We start from the raw sequence: 17,066 nt of genomic DNA on the forward strand, positions 1-17,066 counted from the left end.
AAGGTCCAACACAACATGAAAAGATATCATGACTTTTTCAGTTGTCCTGTCAAAAGAACAATGGTGGGCACAGTGGTATAAATGGGGGTGCTTACCTTATTTAACTCTCTATATCCAGAGTCTTCTCTGGGATCTGTCTGCCATCTCCACAGGTCACATACCAGCTGTAGAAAGGCCCTTGGGTTGGGCAAGTAACCTCTAATGTTTCCAGCTCTTTGAAAGTTTCTGTGATTTCAGCCTAGACTTCCAGGCAGGCAGTCAGTACTACTTGATGTTTATAGGTCTATCGGGGCAGGAACCTTACACGTTCCCATCTTTACCATGGCTTCACAAATGGCTGCCTTTACATTTTGCACTCTCAGGTGAAACTCTAAATGGTGGCATGCAGGGTGTGCCCTAGCAGTGCATATTCTCTTGCAGAGAGGTATACCCTTGAATGCCCTTTGAGGAGATAATTGCCATCACTGGCACCTGCTGTGCTGTGCTGGCTAGTCTCTTTCTTTCTTTCTTTCTTTCTTTCTTTCTTTCTTTCTTCCTTCCTTCCTTCCTTCCTTCCTTCCTTCCTTCCTTCCTTTCTTTCTTTCTTTTTCTTTTTTTCCGAGACAGGGTTTCTCTGTAGCTTTGGAACCTGTCCTGGAACTCACTCGGTAAGCCCAGGCTGGCCTCGAAATCACAGAGATCTGAGAGCCTCTGCCTCCTGAGTGCTAGGATGAAAGGTGTGTGTCACTACTGCCTTGCAACTGGCGCATTTTATGTCAACTTGACACATGAACTAGAGTTATCTGGAAGGAGGGAACTTTAATTGAGAAAATGCTGCCATAAAATCTGGTTGCAAGGTATTTCCTTTCTTTCCTTTCTTTCTTTCTTTCTTTCTTTCTTTCTTTCTTTCTTTCTTTCTTTCTTGTGTGTGTGTTTTTGAGACAGGGTTTCTCTGTGTAGCTCTGGCTGTTCTGGAACTCACTCTGAGGACCAGGCTGGCCTCAAACTCACAGAGATCCTGTCTCTGCCTCCCGAGTGCTGAGGAAAAAAAGGCATGTACCCCCACCCCCATATCCTCCTTTCCCCACCCTCCACCTCCCCCCCCCCGACAATCTCTAAATTGTTATATGAAAGGCCCTGCATTTTCATTTTACACTAAGCCTTACAAATGACATAGCTAGAGTATGGGGCGAAAGCTTTGCCCTTCAAAGAACCTTTTTTCCCTCAAGAAAATATAAATTAATAACTTATTAGTTAATCACTTTTCTGACTCCCAAATGTACCAGGTAATATTTCAATGTACTACTTAAAAAATAGGACCTGAGTGTAGTGACACACCTTTAATCCTAGCACTCAGGAGGTGGAGGCAGGTAGATCTCTGAGTTCCAGGCCAGTCTGGCCTACAAATCGTGTTCCAGGACAGTCAGAGCTACACAGAGAAATGCTGCCTCAAAATATATAAATAAATAAATAGATAAATAAACAAATAAATAAAACAAAACAGGGACTTTGAGATGGCTCTGTGGTTAGAGGCGTTTGCTGCCAAGCATGAATGAGTTCAGTCCCCAGACTGCACATGGTGAACTGGAGGACAGAGCCAGTTCCTCAAAGTTGCCCACTGACTTTCACATGCGTAAACATACACGAACACACACACATGCATGCACATACACACATACATGTACACATGCACACGCTGGCACGAGATAGATAAATGTAATAGAAAGAAAGGAAGAAAGAAAGAAAGAAAAAGAAGGAAGGAAGGATGGAAGGAAGGAAGGAAGGAAGAAGAGAAAACTGCTGGAAGAAGTAGTGCTTGACTTGAGCTCCTAGATTCAAAGTCTGGTAACAACAAAACTAACAACCAGTAGGCTTTCCCTAGCCCAACTTTCCCCTATGATTAAACCTAAATAAACCCTCTTGTGGAACTAGGGCTCTCTCATTCTAACATGCCACTCTTTCTATCCAAGCTCCAGCTCCCCTCATCAGCTCTGGTTCCCTGGGAGGACCACCTGAGTTCCGTCCCCAGGGACGCACATGGTGGTAAGGGAAAACCCACTTCCATGATGTGTTCTTTGGTCTACCCCCCACCCCCAATAAATAATAAAACAAAACATATTTTTTTTTAAATGTTAAACCCTCAGTGGTGGTGCACATCTTTAATTCTAGCACTTTGGAGGCAGAGGCAGGCGGATCGTGGTTTGAGGACAGCCTGGTCTACAGTTTAGTTCCATTATAGCCGGTATTAGAGCCGGGACTCTTATATCTAGAAACCATGTGTTGAAAAACAAACAAACAAACAAACAAACAAAAACAAAACAAAAGTTACAACTTTGTCCTCCTGAGCCACGTGCTGCTGGTTTTGTTTTTGTTTACTTTCATTTCTTGTCCTGGAACTCTTGTAGATCAGCCTGGCCTCAAACCTCAAAGAGATTCACCACTTCTACTTTACGTGTGGGGATTAAAGAAGTGAGCAACCATCACCTGGCAAGACTTAGCTGTTTTCTATGAAGTACCACTGGGCCGCAGAGTTTTAGGTCTTTAAAAGGTTAGTATAGTAGGTTCGCAGCCTGGTACAATTTACATAAGTATGGGCTCGTCCGGGATTTGAACCCGGGACCTCTCGCACCCTAAGCGAGAATCATACCCCTAGACCAACGAGCCACACAAACCTACCCTCCTGGTCCATTTTATGACCATTCAGACGTCTAGGGGCGGGACCTGAAGGACAGAGCTGGAAGGAGAGTCAGATTTCAGACACGCCCTGAAAGTTTGAATTCAGATTGTAGTTAAGAGGGACTCTATCGCTCTGGTCCCTCTCCATCACGCACAAATTGAGAAACCCTTAGTTCGCGGGTGAGGCTTTCCCTTGATCTTGGCCCGCGGATGCTACTTGGTGCTTGGCTGGCGATTCTCGCTGCCACGTGGAAGCCCGCGCTCTAGAGGTCACAGTCACTGCTCAAGACAGACGGTCCTTCCAAGATCCCGGCCACGGAGTCGGCGGCGAGGCATCCTGTGGTATAGCGAAGCTGCTGTAGCATTTCCCGCTTGTGAGTCCCTCCTCGCCCACCAGAAAGGCCAAAACCTGGATGAGAGGCAGCTGCTGAGAGCCGCCAGCCTACTGGCTGGACTAGCCGCTCGTCGCACGCGTGACCTCAGGCCCGACGAAAGGGTGCACACGGGTGGTGCAGATGGACCACCCAGCAGGTCGTACTCCCTGGTCCCGGCCTGCGATTCTCCTCCCTCCCCCAGGACAGTCACTGTGTCCTAGCCGCTCTGCGGCACCGGGTACTCAGTTCAGAGTTGGAAATTCCTCTCCGCTGCAGGTGTGGTTGACCTCGGAATATCCAGTAGATCTGGGTCGACCAGTCTCTGGATCTGTAGTTCAAAGGCACCAATTATAGAAGTTCCTAGGGTACTTCTAACCAATCAACTTTCACGGAAAGGCTATCCTCTCTTCTCTTGTCTTGCTGTTTTCTGGGGTCTTAACAGGAGGAACTTCACAGCTTTTTCCAAAAGATGGAGAGTAAAAAAACTGGGCTCGTCCGGGATTTGAACCCGGGACCTCTCGCACCCAAAGCGAGAATCATACCCCTAGACCAACGAGCCACGAGACTGAAATCTCTCCTCACCCCACCCCACCCGCCAGCAATGAGATAAAAAGCATCTGGTTAGTTCAGTAATTACTACAGATTCCACAATTCACATCGGATTTCTAGGGTTTGTTAATTTGGCTGCATAAACGAATGAGCTGCTGAGCCCACGATTTTTCCAGTCTCATATGACCTACCTAGTGTACAGTACAGATGGTCGGACATGTCAGAAAAGTGGCAGACTTTCCAGGCATGGTTATGTTAGAGAGCACAAAGGGAAGTGCAGAATTTACACGGTTTCCTTTTTCTCTTCCTTCCTTCCTTCCTTCCTTCCTTCCTTCCTTCCTTCCTTCCTTCCTTCCTTCCTTCCTTCCTTTCTTCATTGAGGCTGGCCTCAAACTCAGAGATCCACCTTCCTTTGCCTCACAAATGCTGGGATTAAAGACATGCGCCACCACTGCCCAGCTCATTTTTTCAAAATGATGAACAGGTATCCAAACAAAGTACAGCAAGGACCTATATCTACCTTAGTCTCTCTCCTTCTCCTGCTCAAGCTTTTAAAATAATATATATATGTGCTTTGTGATGGGCATGGTGGCACTTGGGAAGTAGAGCAAGGAGGACCTAAGAGGACATCAAGGTCATCCTCTATTTCATAGCTAACTTGGAACACAGTAGCATATATGGTAGTGTGGGGTGTCTGGAAGCTGGCATGATGGACAAGAGGCAGCCATGCCCATCAGGGAAACCAGGAAAGCAAGGGCAACCCACTACTCACCTGTACCCCTGCCTCCCATTCACAGGAAGGAAGTCAAGAGCAGGATACAGTTCACTGTGCTTGCCTGACTATGGACTGCATTCCTCAGGCTTCCCTGAACTAACAATAGTGTCTCCCAAAACTTGAGGTGAGATGGCTCCGTGAAGGAAAAGCACTTGGCACCAAGCCTGAATTAGACTCTTAGGACTCCCATTGAGAAAGGAGAGATAAAAGATGCCAGCAATTACATAACAAAACAGGTGATATGCTCTAATTAGAAAGCAAGCAAACTTGGTTGGTTTCTTTGTTTGTTCTGTTTTTTTGACCTTTAAAAAGGGTGTTGAGGGCTAGGGAGATGGCTCCATGGGTAAAGTACTGGCTGCACAAACATAAACATAAGGATCTTCCGTCAGCCCCTAGCATCTTCATAAGAGCCAGGCACAGCAGAACATACCTGCAATCCTACTGCTGGAGGTGGGGGGTGGAGACAGCAGATAATCCTCCGGGTTCCATGGCCAGCCAGCCTAGCCAAATCAGCAAGTTTCAGGGTCAGGGACAGACCATGGCTCCGAAAATAAGCTATAGAAACCTTATTGTGAAAGACACTGGAAGCCAGCCTCTGGCCACCATGAGCCCTGCATGGAGAGGGCACCTGTGCATACCTCTTTCTGTCTCTCTGTGTGTCTCTGTCTGACTCACACACATACCACACAATGACATTCCCTAAATCAGGAATATTGGGAACTTGAAAGCTATTATGGTAATCCTAACATTCAGGAGGCTAGACAGGAGGAGTGCTGTGAGTGAAAGCCAGCAGGCCTATGTAGTACTTCTTATTTAGTTGTTCACAAGTAAATGAGAGAGGTCTCATTACTATCTTCTCCTCCTGCAGATGAGAACACTGAGACACTGACAGGACAAGTAATACCAGCTCATATCTACTGAGTGTCAACACAGGCACCGAGTGTATAATATATGTATATATTAACTCCTGTAACTTTCATTCAAAATATAAAGGGTCTGGCAACGCATGGTGTAGGCCTATGAATCTCAGCATTCAGGAGGCTTACTGAAAATCTGAGGTCAGCTTGAGTGAGCTACAGGCTGAGTTCCAGGCTACAGCCAGGACTACAGAACAAAAGGACCTCACTACCAACAGAAGAGAGCCACAGAGACTTAGAGGGTAAGTACTATGCTTTTATGGATTAACTGACTTTATCCTTCAAACAAGCTTATTAACTTGGCCTTATTACTATTCCATTTTGTAGACATAAGTGGAGGTGTAAGAAAACAGGCGATTAAGTACCTCAGCAAGGCTATATACATCTTAGTAAGTGCTGGTGCTAGGAATCGAACAACTTAGTTTATTGTCAGAGTCTGTGTCTTAGTCACTCCTAAATCTACTTTAGGTACTGTAAAATCCCATTGTAAATGCTTTTAGAGTACATGGGTTCAATTGCATTCTCTAAGAGAAGGAGAGAAGAATTTAAATGGATCAGCAATCTTATCACATGTCTGGGGTTAAGGTGTGTTGGGCCCTGTGACTCTGCCTTGAAGATTTTGCAGTTAGTATACTAGGGCCCTCTGTGCAGTCAGATCTTAAATCTTTAATTAATATATATAATTTATGCGTATGAGTGTTTTGTCTGTGCACCATGTATGTACCTGATGCCTAAAGAGATCAGAGAGTATGTTAAATCCTCTCGAACTAGAGTTACAGGCATGTGGGAGCCACCACGTGGGTGCTGGGAACCAGCACAGATCCGAGGCAAGAACAGTGGAGATTTTAAAGGCTAAATGGACTCTCCAGGCCCTGGAGTCAGACCCTTTCATGTAGGCTGTGGCAGTGCTGTCTTCAATCCCACAGGAGAGTGCAGGCCAGTAAGTTGTTCCTTAAATTAGTACCTTCTTAAGAAATTTCCAGTAATCACTTTGAACATATCCCATCCACCCTTGCCCTTGCTTGCTGCCTTTAGAGACTGAGATTTAAGGCTACTGATTACAACAATTATAAACTAAGGTAAAATACAGTGCTGGTGGGTAAGCAAAAACCAGAAGCTGTGGTGAGTCCAAGGGAAGTTGAGGGATGTGTTTGGAAACCAGAAAGGCTTTCTGGGTGTGATATTCGAGATAGTTGACTCTAAAAGACAAGTACCTCTGACAGACAGGGCAAGGGAGGGAATTTTGCCTAGGAACACCTTCTGAAAGGGCACCCAGATGGGAAGGTCCAAGGTGTGACCAATGAGGCGCCTAGACTCCCTTGAGAAAACTCTTGAGGGATGGAGAGGTGGCTCCGCTGGCTTCAATTCCCAGCACCCAGTTCCAGGGGCTCTGATACCTTCTCCTGGTGTTCTTGGGCACCAGTCTCACTAGTGGTGCATACCTGCAGATGAAAAGTCAATACATATAATTAATAATGATAATAATAAAAGAGTTACTCAATAAACTATTAAAGAAAGAAAAGATAAGAAAAGAAAGGACATAGTCGGGCGTTGGTGGCTCACTCCTTTAATCCCAGCACTCGGGAGGCAGGCAAGTGGATCTCTGGGAGTTCGAGGCCAGCCTGGTCTCCAGAGCGAGTGCCAGGATAGGCTCCTAAGCTACACAGAGAAATTCTGTCTCAAAAAACCAAAAAAAAAAAACCAAAAAAAAAAAAAAAAAGAAAGAAAGGACATAGAGGGGTGTGGGGGTTGGCAAGGTGCCTTGGACCTGCCTCACTGACATGTTGGGACAGACTTAGTAGACTTCCTAAGGTAGCAGATGGGAGGTGGGGTGAGGGGGAAGTGGGGGTAGACAGAGGAGAGGAGGGAGGGGGAACTGGGATTCAAATGGCAAAAATAAATTAATTTAAAAAAAGAAAAGAAAGGAAGGGCCGGGCAGTGGTGCTGCACGCTTTTAATTCCAGCACTTAGGAGACAGATGCAGGTGGATCTCTGTGAGTTCAAGGCCTGGCCAACAGAGTGAGTTCTAGGACAGCTGGAACTGTTCTCGGAAAACAAGACAAAAAGAAAAGGAAAAGGAAGGAGAGGGAGGGGGAAGAGAGAGAGAGAGAGAGAGAGAGAGAGAGAGAGAGAGAGAGAGAGAGAGAATGAGAATGAAAAAGTGAGACAAGTGGCAGCATCCATTTTTCAGCCGGAGGGCATTGGTGGCGCATCCCTTTTAATCCTAGCACTTGGGAGACAGAGGCAGGTAGATCTTTGTGAGTTCGAGGCCAGCCTGGTCTACAGAGTTACTTCCGAGATAGTGAGAGCTGTTACACAGAGAAACCCTGTCTCGGAAAAAAACCATCAAAACCAAAAACAACAAAAAATTTCATGCGTGTGAGCCTGCATCACATGAATGCAGTATACCCAAAGAGACCAGAGTGGGTGTTGGAGTCTCCAGAGCTGACAATTGTACAATTGTACAATTGTAAGCAGCCATGTGATACTGGGATCTGAACCTGATCCTCTTCAAGAACAGCCAGTGCTCTTAACCATTGAGCTGTCTCTCCAGCACAGAAGCATCCTCTTTTAATCTCAGTTCTCGGGAGGCAAAGGCAGAAAGACTCCAAGTTCAAGGCTATCCAGTGATACATAGTGAGACCCTCAAAAAAGAGCAAGGAAGGGAGGAAGAAAAGTCTTGGGAGGTCTGCCTGGTAGGCTAGGGCTGACTTAAACTGTGTGTAGACATCTTCAATGGCAGGATCAGCTCAAACCAAGGCATCCTGCTCTGATGTTTCTTGGAAAGCAGCTGTGTCTGATGTTGTGCCCAAATTCTGAACCCCAAAATCACCAAGAGGCCCATTTCAATGCAAAAGCAAAGAGTCTTTTATTGCAGTTGTTTAACGAGCTAACCTCATTAGCTTGGACCTTTCATCCATCCACTGTGGCAGATGGTTGGAGAATGACTCCAAGAAACCACGAGACAGGGATCTTATAGGGCAGTGTCTAGGGGTATGCAACAGTCTCAGGATTGGTGTGCTTCCAGGACAACCTGCCCTGTGTTGATTGGTCAACTGCTTTTATGCCCCATAGGCCCTCCTAGGGTGGTTGTTATGCTCTGCACGGCACTGTAGTGCACTTGTACATAAAGCACACCCAGAGTCATAAAGCATAGCCCGGCCAGCTAACTTCTGATTGGTTCATTGCCATGAGGAGGGCATCTGACCTCCTAGTGACCAGGGCAGGCCCAGCAAGGTCAGGCAAGCACGTTAGCCTGTCATGGCTGCCAAAATGGCGGGGGTGGGGGGTGAGGGTGGGGGGTTGGTTTCTTCAATGAGAACTGCAGTAATAATGAGAGGTTGGAATATTGCAAGTCCAGAAACTAACTACTATTTATCTTGTGCTATATTTAGGCTCCCTAAATAGCCCTTCCTTACCCACCTAAGTGTTGGTCCTAACATCCTGTGATTAATAAATAAAAAAACCTTTTGCAATATGTTTTTTTAGCAGACACTAGCTTTTATCAAAATAAAACCTAAGAATGTTGTCAGGTAACATCTGAGGGTTAGAGCTGAGATTTCTCTGCTGTGTGCCTACTTAATTTCCACCAAGGTATTTAAAAGGTGTTTTGGGCCAGAGAGATGGCTCAGCAGTTTAGAGAACTTACTGCTCTTGCAGAGGACCAGGTTTTGGTTCTAGCACCCATATGGCAGTAAACAAAGGTCTCTACTGTGGTTCCAGGGGATTCAGTGCTCTATTCTGACCTCTGTGGGCTCCTGCACCCCAGTGGTACTCATAACCTCACACAGGCACATATCCACATAAATAGGAAATACAAAGTCAGGCTGGAGAGGTGGTATGTCAGTTAAAAGTGCTTGTTGCTCTTGGAGAGAAAGGAGCTAGATTTGATACCCAGCACTGATAGTGGTTCACAACCACTTCTACCTCCAGTTAAAGACATCTTCTGATCTCTGTGGGCACCAAGGATGAATGTGGTGCACATACATACACACAGGAAAACACCATAAAATAAAATGAGTGACTTTAATTTAGAAAACAAATTAAAAGTTTTTTTTCATTTTGTTTCTGTTTGTTTTTAAGTGTCTTGATGTCTAACTTTGTTTTGTTACCATAAAAACTCCCCTAAACAGCTTCCATGTTGAAATATAGAATTTGGAGTAACTTAAATTCCAGGGCTGTGGTCATTCATATTTGGCTCCAAATTATACCACCTTTTATCCCCTTTGGGGTAAGAGTTGTGGTTTTGCATTCATGCTGAAAATAATATCATGTACAGTGGTCCATCTGTGTATAGGTACCACAGCAAGAGTTAGACTAGGGACACTTGGTTAGAAACAAAATCCCATGACTCAGGAGGCAGAGGCAGGCATGTCTCTATGAGTTTGAGGTCAGCCTGGTCGACAGAGTGAGTTCCAGGATGGGCTCCAAAGGTACAGAGATACCCTGTCTCAAAAAAAAAAAAAAAAAAAAGGAAAAAACCCTCACAGTTTATTGAGAAACAGAACACTGAGAATGGGAGTTGGCTAGTGAGCTAAAAGAAAACCTTAGATGCTACAGAGATTAAGTGGTTAAGAGCACTGGCTGCTCTTTCAGAGGACCTGGGTTCAATTCCTAGCACCTAGAACAACTATCTCTCACTCGGTTTCAGGGGATCTGACGCCCTCACACAGATAGATATACATGCAGACAAACAATTCACATAAAATAAATAATTCTTTTTTGGTTTTTCGAGACAAGGTTTCTCTGTGTAGCTTTGGAGCCTATCCTGCACTTGCTCTGGAGACCAGGCTGGCTGCAAACTCCCAGAGATCTGCCTGCCTCTGTCTCCCGAGTGCTGGGATTAAAGGTGTGTGCCACCAACGCCCGGCAATAAATAAATCTTTAATAAAAAAAGAAAAGCTTAAATAGTAGTTGGGCATGAGACCCATGCGTTACAAATCATTGCACAGCAACCCCCTTCCCCAGGGTTGTAAGATGCACCAGGTGTAGTAGGCTTTCCAGTCTCTGTTCCCATGCTGCAGGTTCTAATTCAACAATCTGCAAACACTATCTAATACTGGTTTGAATGAGACACTTTGGGTTGTGAATATCTAAACTAAGTAGGAAATGACAGTATATTACCGGAAAGTGATCTGGAGAACCCTTGGGAGACAGATGAGCCTCAGATCAGTTTGAACCTGAACATCAGGGCCTCTCAAACTGATGACTTTAGGGAAGGAATGTGGGTGGGCCCTTGAAATCTGTCTATGCGAGTGGTCAAAGCATTTCCATAAACTGTGAAGTGAGATTTTTTTAACCATAGCCTGTGTCCGACTTCCATCTCTCTAGTTGCACATTCCTGAAGTCTGTGCAAGACAGTATACTGCAATATAGCTTTTCCTTGTGGGTATAACATGGGCATCCCATTGCCATACTGGGGTATAAGATTTCCTCATAATTCAAGCAATGAAATAAGTGGAGATAGGTAGGCCTCTGACAATGCTATGGAGCTATTGACATTCTTTAGTTAGGAAGGGAAGTGAATGTTAACAGGGTTGGAATCTGGAATTCCAAACGTTACAGCCCTACCACCTCCTGACTACACTTTTCCTACCTCCTGCCAGCTGCAAGGGATCCAGGGAAACATTAGCATTTCTAAAGGAAGAGGAAGGTTAACTTTGGTCCTTAATGATGCAAGTTCCCAGAGGTCGATATTATGATGGTGTGAGACTTTGTTGGTGACATTGTTCTGGGGTCACCCATGAGGCTCTAAGTAAACCCTTACTCATGTTTGTTAAGCAAGGCCAACAAAGTAATTGGTTACCAAGTTGGACTTTGGTGGAATCATTACCTTGAGCTGTCCTTGGTTCCCTAACTGGTATAAACAGATATTTGTTGACTCATTCCCAGGAAGAGTTAACATCACACACAGAATTATTTTTGTTTTTAATCGTGGGAGGGAATTTGAAGTGAGAAAATCTGCTTCCTCGATGTTTGAGGTTTTAGACTATTGCAGTAATTTGCACCAGAGTTGTGTAACAGTGTTATCTAGATTGCAACATTTCATCCTGCAGGGAAGCTCCTTAAGCAGGAAGATAACTCAAAAGAGCTTCAGGAAGTCCCTGAAACTTATCAGATTCACTAGGCCCCTCCTGGCCCAAGTAAGCAATAAGCTCTGAGAGTCCCTCTCAGAAGAGCAAAGCTAAACTGTAGAGAAGACCCGGACACCAGAGCAGCTGCTTAGAAGAAGCAGGAAGGAGATGAATGACTTGGAATATGTTACACCAAATGAGGCACCTGGAAAGGACACCCTCCAACCTGTGGAGCTGCCTACAGGCTGTGAGCTGTCACCCATGCTGGGGTAAGCTTTATTGATGCATCTGTCTTTGAGTCGTTTTTGCTTTTGTAAGTAATCCCTCACCCATATTCCTAATACAACTCATTGGCTCACCAAGTTGGACTTTGGGTGGCACATGCCTTTAATCCCAGCACTTTGGAGGCAGAGGCAGGTGGATCTCTGAGTTCCAGGCCAACTTGGTCTACAGAGCAAGTTCCAGGACAGCCAGGACTACACAGAGAAACCCTGTCTTGAAAAACAAAAACAACAACAGCAAAAAATTGTGTGTGTGTGTGTGTGTGTGTGTGTGTGTGTGTGTGTGTGTGTGTGTATGTGTGTGTATTTGTGTCTCTGTGGGGGTATGTTGTATGCATACAGGTACCGTAAAGGCACCCTACAGTTCAGATTAGGGCATCAGAATCCTTCAGGCTGGAGTTATAGATACTGGTGTGAACTTCCATGTGGCTTCTGGGAATAGGACCCCGATCCTCTTGAAGAGCAGCCAGTGATCTTCGAGAGACATTTCACCAGCTCCCCAAATACTTCTAGATAAAAGAAATGTGACAGATGTTTTCTTAAATCAACGATAAACCTAAGAGTTCATAAGATATTATAGATTACAAATTGTGAGGCCGATACAAGCTTTTCTAGACCAACAATAACAAAACCCAAATTTTAATTAGCTATCCTTCTAGTCTGTCTAGGAAATACTGCTGCAGAATCATGGGCTGGAGAGATGGCTCAGAGGTTAAGAGTACCGACTGCTCTTCCAGAGGTCCTGAGTTCAATTCCCAGCAACCACATGGTGGCTCACAAACATCCATTATGAGATCTGGTGCCTTCTTCTGGTGTGCAGATATACATGAAAGCAGAATGTTGTATACATAATAAATAAATAAAATCTTTAAAAAAAAAAGAATCATTACACAGTGGGGCTTGAGAGATGGCTCTGCAGCTAACACCTTTTGTTGCTTTGATAAAAGACCTGAGTTCGATTCCCAGCAGTTATATGATGGCTCACAACCACCTGAGCTCCATTCCCAGAGAACCTGACACTCTCTTCTGACTTCTGTGGGCACCAGGCACACACATACATGCTTCTATCTATCTGTCTATTCATTTTTTTTTCTTTTTGAGATGGGGTTTATCTGTGTAGCCTTGGCTGTCCTGGAACTTCTTCTGTAGACCAGGCTGGTCTCAGACTCACAGAGATCTGCCTACCTCTGCCTCCTCAGTGCTGGGATTAAAGTTGTGGGTCCCCACTGCCCCTCATCTATTTATTTTGTGTATGGGTAGGGGAGTTTATGACACAGTGCATATATGAAGGAGAATAATTTGGTTCTCTTCTTCCAACATGTGGGTCTCAGGTCTTCAGGCTCAGTGGCAAGTGCCTTTATCCATGGAGCTACCTCACTGGCCTTCATTATATTTTACAACTCTCAAGCCTTCTTCTCATTTCTTCCAACTGTTTCTTGTTGGGAATTCATGTTTAATCCTGGACCTCCAGGGAGCACAGTTAACCACCATGTTGGCTGGCTTATCTTGACTCTCTCTGCCACTCCTCCTACTCCCCGTCTCTCCCTAGTAACAGTTAACTAGCAGTTACAGAAAAGAATGTGCTCAGACAGGAAGGGGCGAAGGAAGAGCAGGATACAGAAGCCAGAGGCCGAGGCAGAGGACTCTGTTGGCAAATACCGATGTCTGGAGCTAGGGAGCCTGGCCTTTGCAACAGAGCTTGGATTATCAGGCAGAGCAGGCAGGCAAGGCAGAAGTGAGTTGGGTAGCACCATACATGAATTTGGAAGAATGGAATGTGATGCTAGTGTGAAGGCTGGAGCAGAGGACCGTATCTGTTGTCCTTGGTGGTTGACATGAACAGATAAAATAAGCCTTTAATCCCAGGACTCCAGAGGGAGGCCGAGATAGGAGGATTGCCAAGAATATGAGGTCAGCAACCCTGGGCTTCATTGTGAGTTTAAGACAGCCTAGGATGTAGAGTAAAATTATGTCTCAAAAACCAAAAGGGAGCCGGGCCATGGTGGCGCACATCTTTAAACCCAGCATTCTGGAGGAGTTTGAGACCAGACTGCCCTACTGAGCAAGTTTCAGGACTGCCAGGGTGGTTGGTGACACAGAAAAACCCTGTGTGTGTATATATATTATCATGTAATGTATATAATTATACGATACATATACATCATATAATGTACATATTATATAATATAGGTATACATTATATTATAAACAAATGATATATGATATGATATATATTGTATGTTATATACTATAGGTTGTACTATATATATGTGTGTATATATATGTGTGTGTGTGTGTGTGTGTGTGTGTGTGTGTGTGTGTATTTATATATGAAGAACACCAAGAACAAATATGAAATGACAGCCTGTTTTAGTAGAAGACATTATGTGGACATAATCCTGAGGACCTAACTTCTTTTGTATGTCGAATACTTTATACTTCCTACGTATTTTATCTGATGGCATTTGATGCTACACATTTCATCCTGAAAGATTACTTCATTGGGAGCTAGCTATGGTGGCACATGCCTTTAATCCTAGCACTTAGAGAGGCAGAGGCAGGAGGTCTCTATGAATTGAAGGAGGGCAGCCAGGTATGCATAGGAAATTCCAGGTGGGAGAAGGGTATGAACAAACTAAAAAAAAAATGCTTCATTAAGGTCAGTGAGATGGTTCAGCAAGTAATGGCATTTGCTGTCAAGTCTGATGATTTGAGTTCAATCCCAGATGGTGGAAGGAGAGAACTGAGTCTCTTAAGTTGTCCTCTGACCTCCTCAAGTGTGTCCTGGCATCTGTTTGCACACAACAGGAACACACAATAAATAAATGTAAAAAATATTGTTTCTCCTTGTAGTCTAGAAATTTAACATGTCCTCTCAAAAGCAATTTGGTTTTGTGAATATCTGAGACAGATCTTTTTTTTGTTTTTGTTTTGTTTTGTTTGAGACAGGGTTTCTTTGTATGCCCTGTTTGTCCTGGAACTCAGTTCTGTAAACTCAAACTCAAAGATTCACCTGCTTCTGCCTCCTGAGAGCAGAGCTTGTGCCACCACTGCCTAGCTGTGTTTGTAATTTGATCACTACATAGGTTTTAAAAGATTCTGCTTTATAAAAGAAAAGGGGCTGGAGAGATGACTCTAGCAGTTAAGAGTACTGGCTGCTCTTCCAGAGGACATGGGTTCAATTCCCAGAACCCCCAGGGTAACTCACAACTGTCTGTAATCTCAGACTCAGGGGATCTGATGCATTCATTCTAATGGTCTCCTTGGACAATAGATGTGCAAGTGGTACACAGGCATACAAGCAGGCAAAACACTTTTTTTTTTTTTTTTTCAAGACAGGTTTCTTTGAGAAGCTTTTGCTGTCCTGGAACTCATTCTGTAGACCAGTCTGGCCTTGAATTTACAGAGATCCTCCTGACTCTGCTTCCCTGAGTGCTAGGATTAAAGGGAGGTGCCACTTCCTCCCACTTCCCCTCACCCTATAGTCAATACACTCTTACACATAAAAAAAAAAAGAAAAAAAAGGCCAGATAATACCTAAATCAAAAAATGAACTCAGAGACTGAATTCCTTTGCAATGAGCAAAAGGAATCCTATCTTCTCTGCAGAAGCTCAGAAAGGAGAGTGGGAAGGGTATCGATACCTGTCCACAGTAGGCAGGGTAGGTCAACACCAGAATTCAACTGGCTGGTCACTCAGAACCATTTATTTAAGGGGGGGCCAAATAAGAGTTTTTTCTGATTGATTTTATAAAGTGTGTGTGGTCACTGACATCCAGGACTATCCCAGCCTGAGATGAAAGAGACATGAGTTTAAACACTGCTTAAGTCACACTCACTGTTGTGTGCATGGTCCCTGACCACTCTCAGCTTTTGGTATTAAGATATTTGAGTAGTGGTCTCCCACACTGAGGTAGGCCACTAACTGAATGTGTTAGAAGTGACCATGTGTGAGTGCCCAGGCAAGGTCAGAATAGCCTATACCTTGTTCTTGGACTGACTTTGAAGGTTATAAAATAACATAGCTTTGTTTAATTAAAAATAACTCTGATCACCCAAAAGCAAATATCCTGGTTAGTAGAGGGAACTAGTCTATTGGCCAAGTCTGAGGATTTAGTTTCCTCTTGTGTTTTCCTGACAATTGTCACTGCTACTCCCACAATGGGCCCTAACTAGTCCTTCTCCCGTTTAACATACTGATATTAAAGCAGGAAAACCTCTTCTTTTGCTCAGCTTGTCCTACAGAAGACAGGCTAAAATTTAAAAAGACTTTCTGTGTAATTAAAGAGAACAGAGGGGAAATAAACACAGAGAAAAGATATAAAAATATTTCACCAGCACATGTTATATAATCCCGTGTATGTTTAATTTGCCTTCGCATATGCATATGTATATATGTGCACGTAAAACATCTGAAACTGGGCCTGGAGAGATGGCTCAGCGCCTAAGAGCACTTTTTGCTCTTTCAGAGGACTCCGGCACATGCTAAACTATTTTTATGGGCATCTGAGAAAGAGGAGAGGTGTGGAATGACTGGAAAAGTATGAAAGGCTAAGTATAGAGGGAGTTGGATTCAACTTTTTCTCCCCCTCTGGTGTGTGTGCACGTGGAGCCAGCTAGAGGGGTCACCCTCAGGTGTTTTTCCTCAGGAGGCCTAGACCAGATCTTGACCTGTGCTGGAGTTACAAGTCCCCATTACCTGACTTTTGTTTGTTTTGGTTTTTTGAGACTCAGGGTTTCTTTGTGTGACAGCCCTAGTTGTGCTGGAACTTACCAGGCTGGCTGGCCTCAAACTCATGGAGATCTGCCTACGTCTGCCTCCAAAGTGCTGGGATTAAAGGCTTGTGCCACCAACAACAACCAGGCTTGTTTGTTTGAGGCAGGGTTTCACCTTGGCTGGCCTACAGTTCAATAATATGTAGACAGGGTGGCCTTGAATTTACAGAGCTCTTGCTGCCTCAGCCTCCCAAGGGCTGAGATTAAATGCAGGTGCCACCATGCCTAGCTCATGACTGACTTTTTATTTAAAACTTAGATTCTGGGGGCTGGTGCGATGGTTTATCAGTTAAGAGCCCTGGCTGCTCTTCCAGAGGACCCAAGTTCAATTTCCAGTACCCACATGACAGCTCACACCTGTCTGTACATCCAGATCCAGGGCTTCTGACATACATGTAGGCAGAATACCAATGATCATAAAAAAAAAAAAAAAAAAAAAAAAAAAAAAAAACCCAACGTGGGTTCTGGGGCTCAAACCCTGTCCCCGAGGCGTACATAGCAAGCACTTTAACAACTGAACTATCTCCCTAGACTTGGATTCCTTTTTATTCTTTTTTGGTTTCTTGAGACTGGGTTTCTCTTTGTAGTCCTGGCTGTCCTGGAACTTGCTCTATAGAGCAGGCTGGCCTTGAACTCACAGAGATCTGTCTGCTTCTGCCTCCTAAG

General features: G+C 44.5%; 1 long non-coding RNA gene and 2 other non-coding genes across 6 annotated transcripts; 1 reads left to right on the forward strand and 2 right to left on the reverse strand.

The window, feature by feature from the left end:
- Positions 1-2,571: 2,571 nt before the first annotated feature.
- Trnap-agg lies at positions 2,572-2,643 on the reverse strand. Its single transcript has one exon. It is a non-coding gene; the product is annotated as a tRNA-Pro (tRNA).
- Positions 2,644-2,734: 91 nt separating this feature from the next.
- LOC103162111 lies at positions 2,735-12,434 on the forward strand. 4 transcript variants are annotated; one of them, XR_003481065.2, is made up of 4 exons: positions 2,735-3,305; positions 5,347-5,512; positions 11,327-11,613; positions 12,285-12,434. It is a non-coding gene; the product is annotated as an uncharacterized LOC103162111 (long non-coding RNA). The 4 variants fall into 4 exon arrangements; XR_003481066.2 differs by having other exon boundaries at positions 2,735-3,029; XR_004771746.1 differs by lacking the exon at positions 2,735-3,305 and adding an exon at positions 3,317-4,062.
- Trnap-ugg lies at positions 3,517-3,588 on the reverse strand. Its single transcript has one exon. It is a non-coding gene; the product is annotated as a tRNA-Pro (tRNA).
- Positions 12,435-17,066: the final 4,632 nt, after the last annotated feature.

This window comes from Cricetulus griseus, assembly GCF_003668045.3.
Source record: "Cricetulus griseus strain 17A/GY chromosome 1 unlocalized genomic scaffold, alternate assembly CriGri-PICRH-1.0 chr1_0, whole genome shotgun sequence".
NCBI classification, from domain to species: domain Eukaryota; kingdom Metazoa; phylum Chordata; class Mammalia; order Rodentia; family Cricetidae; genus Cricetulus; species Cricetulus griseus.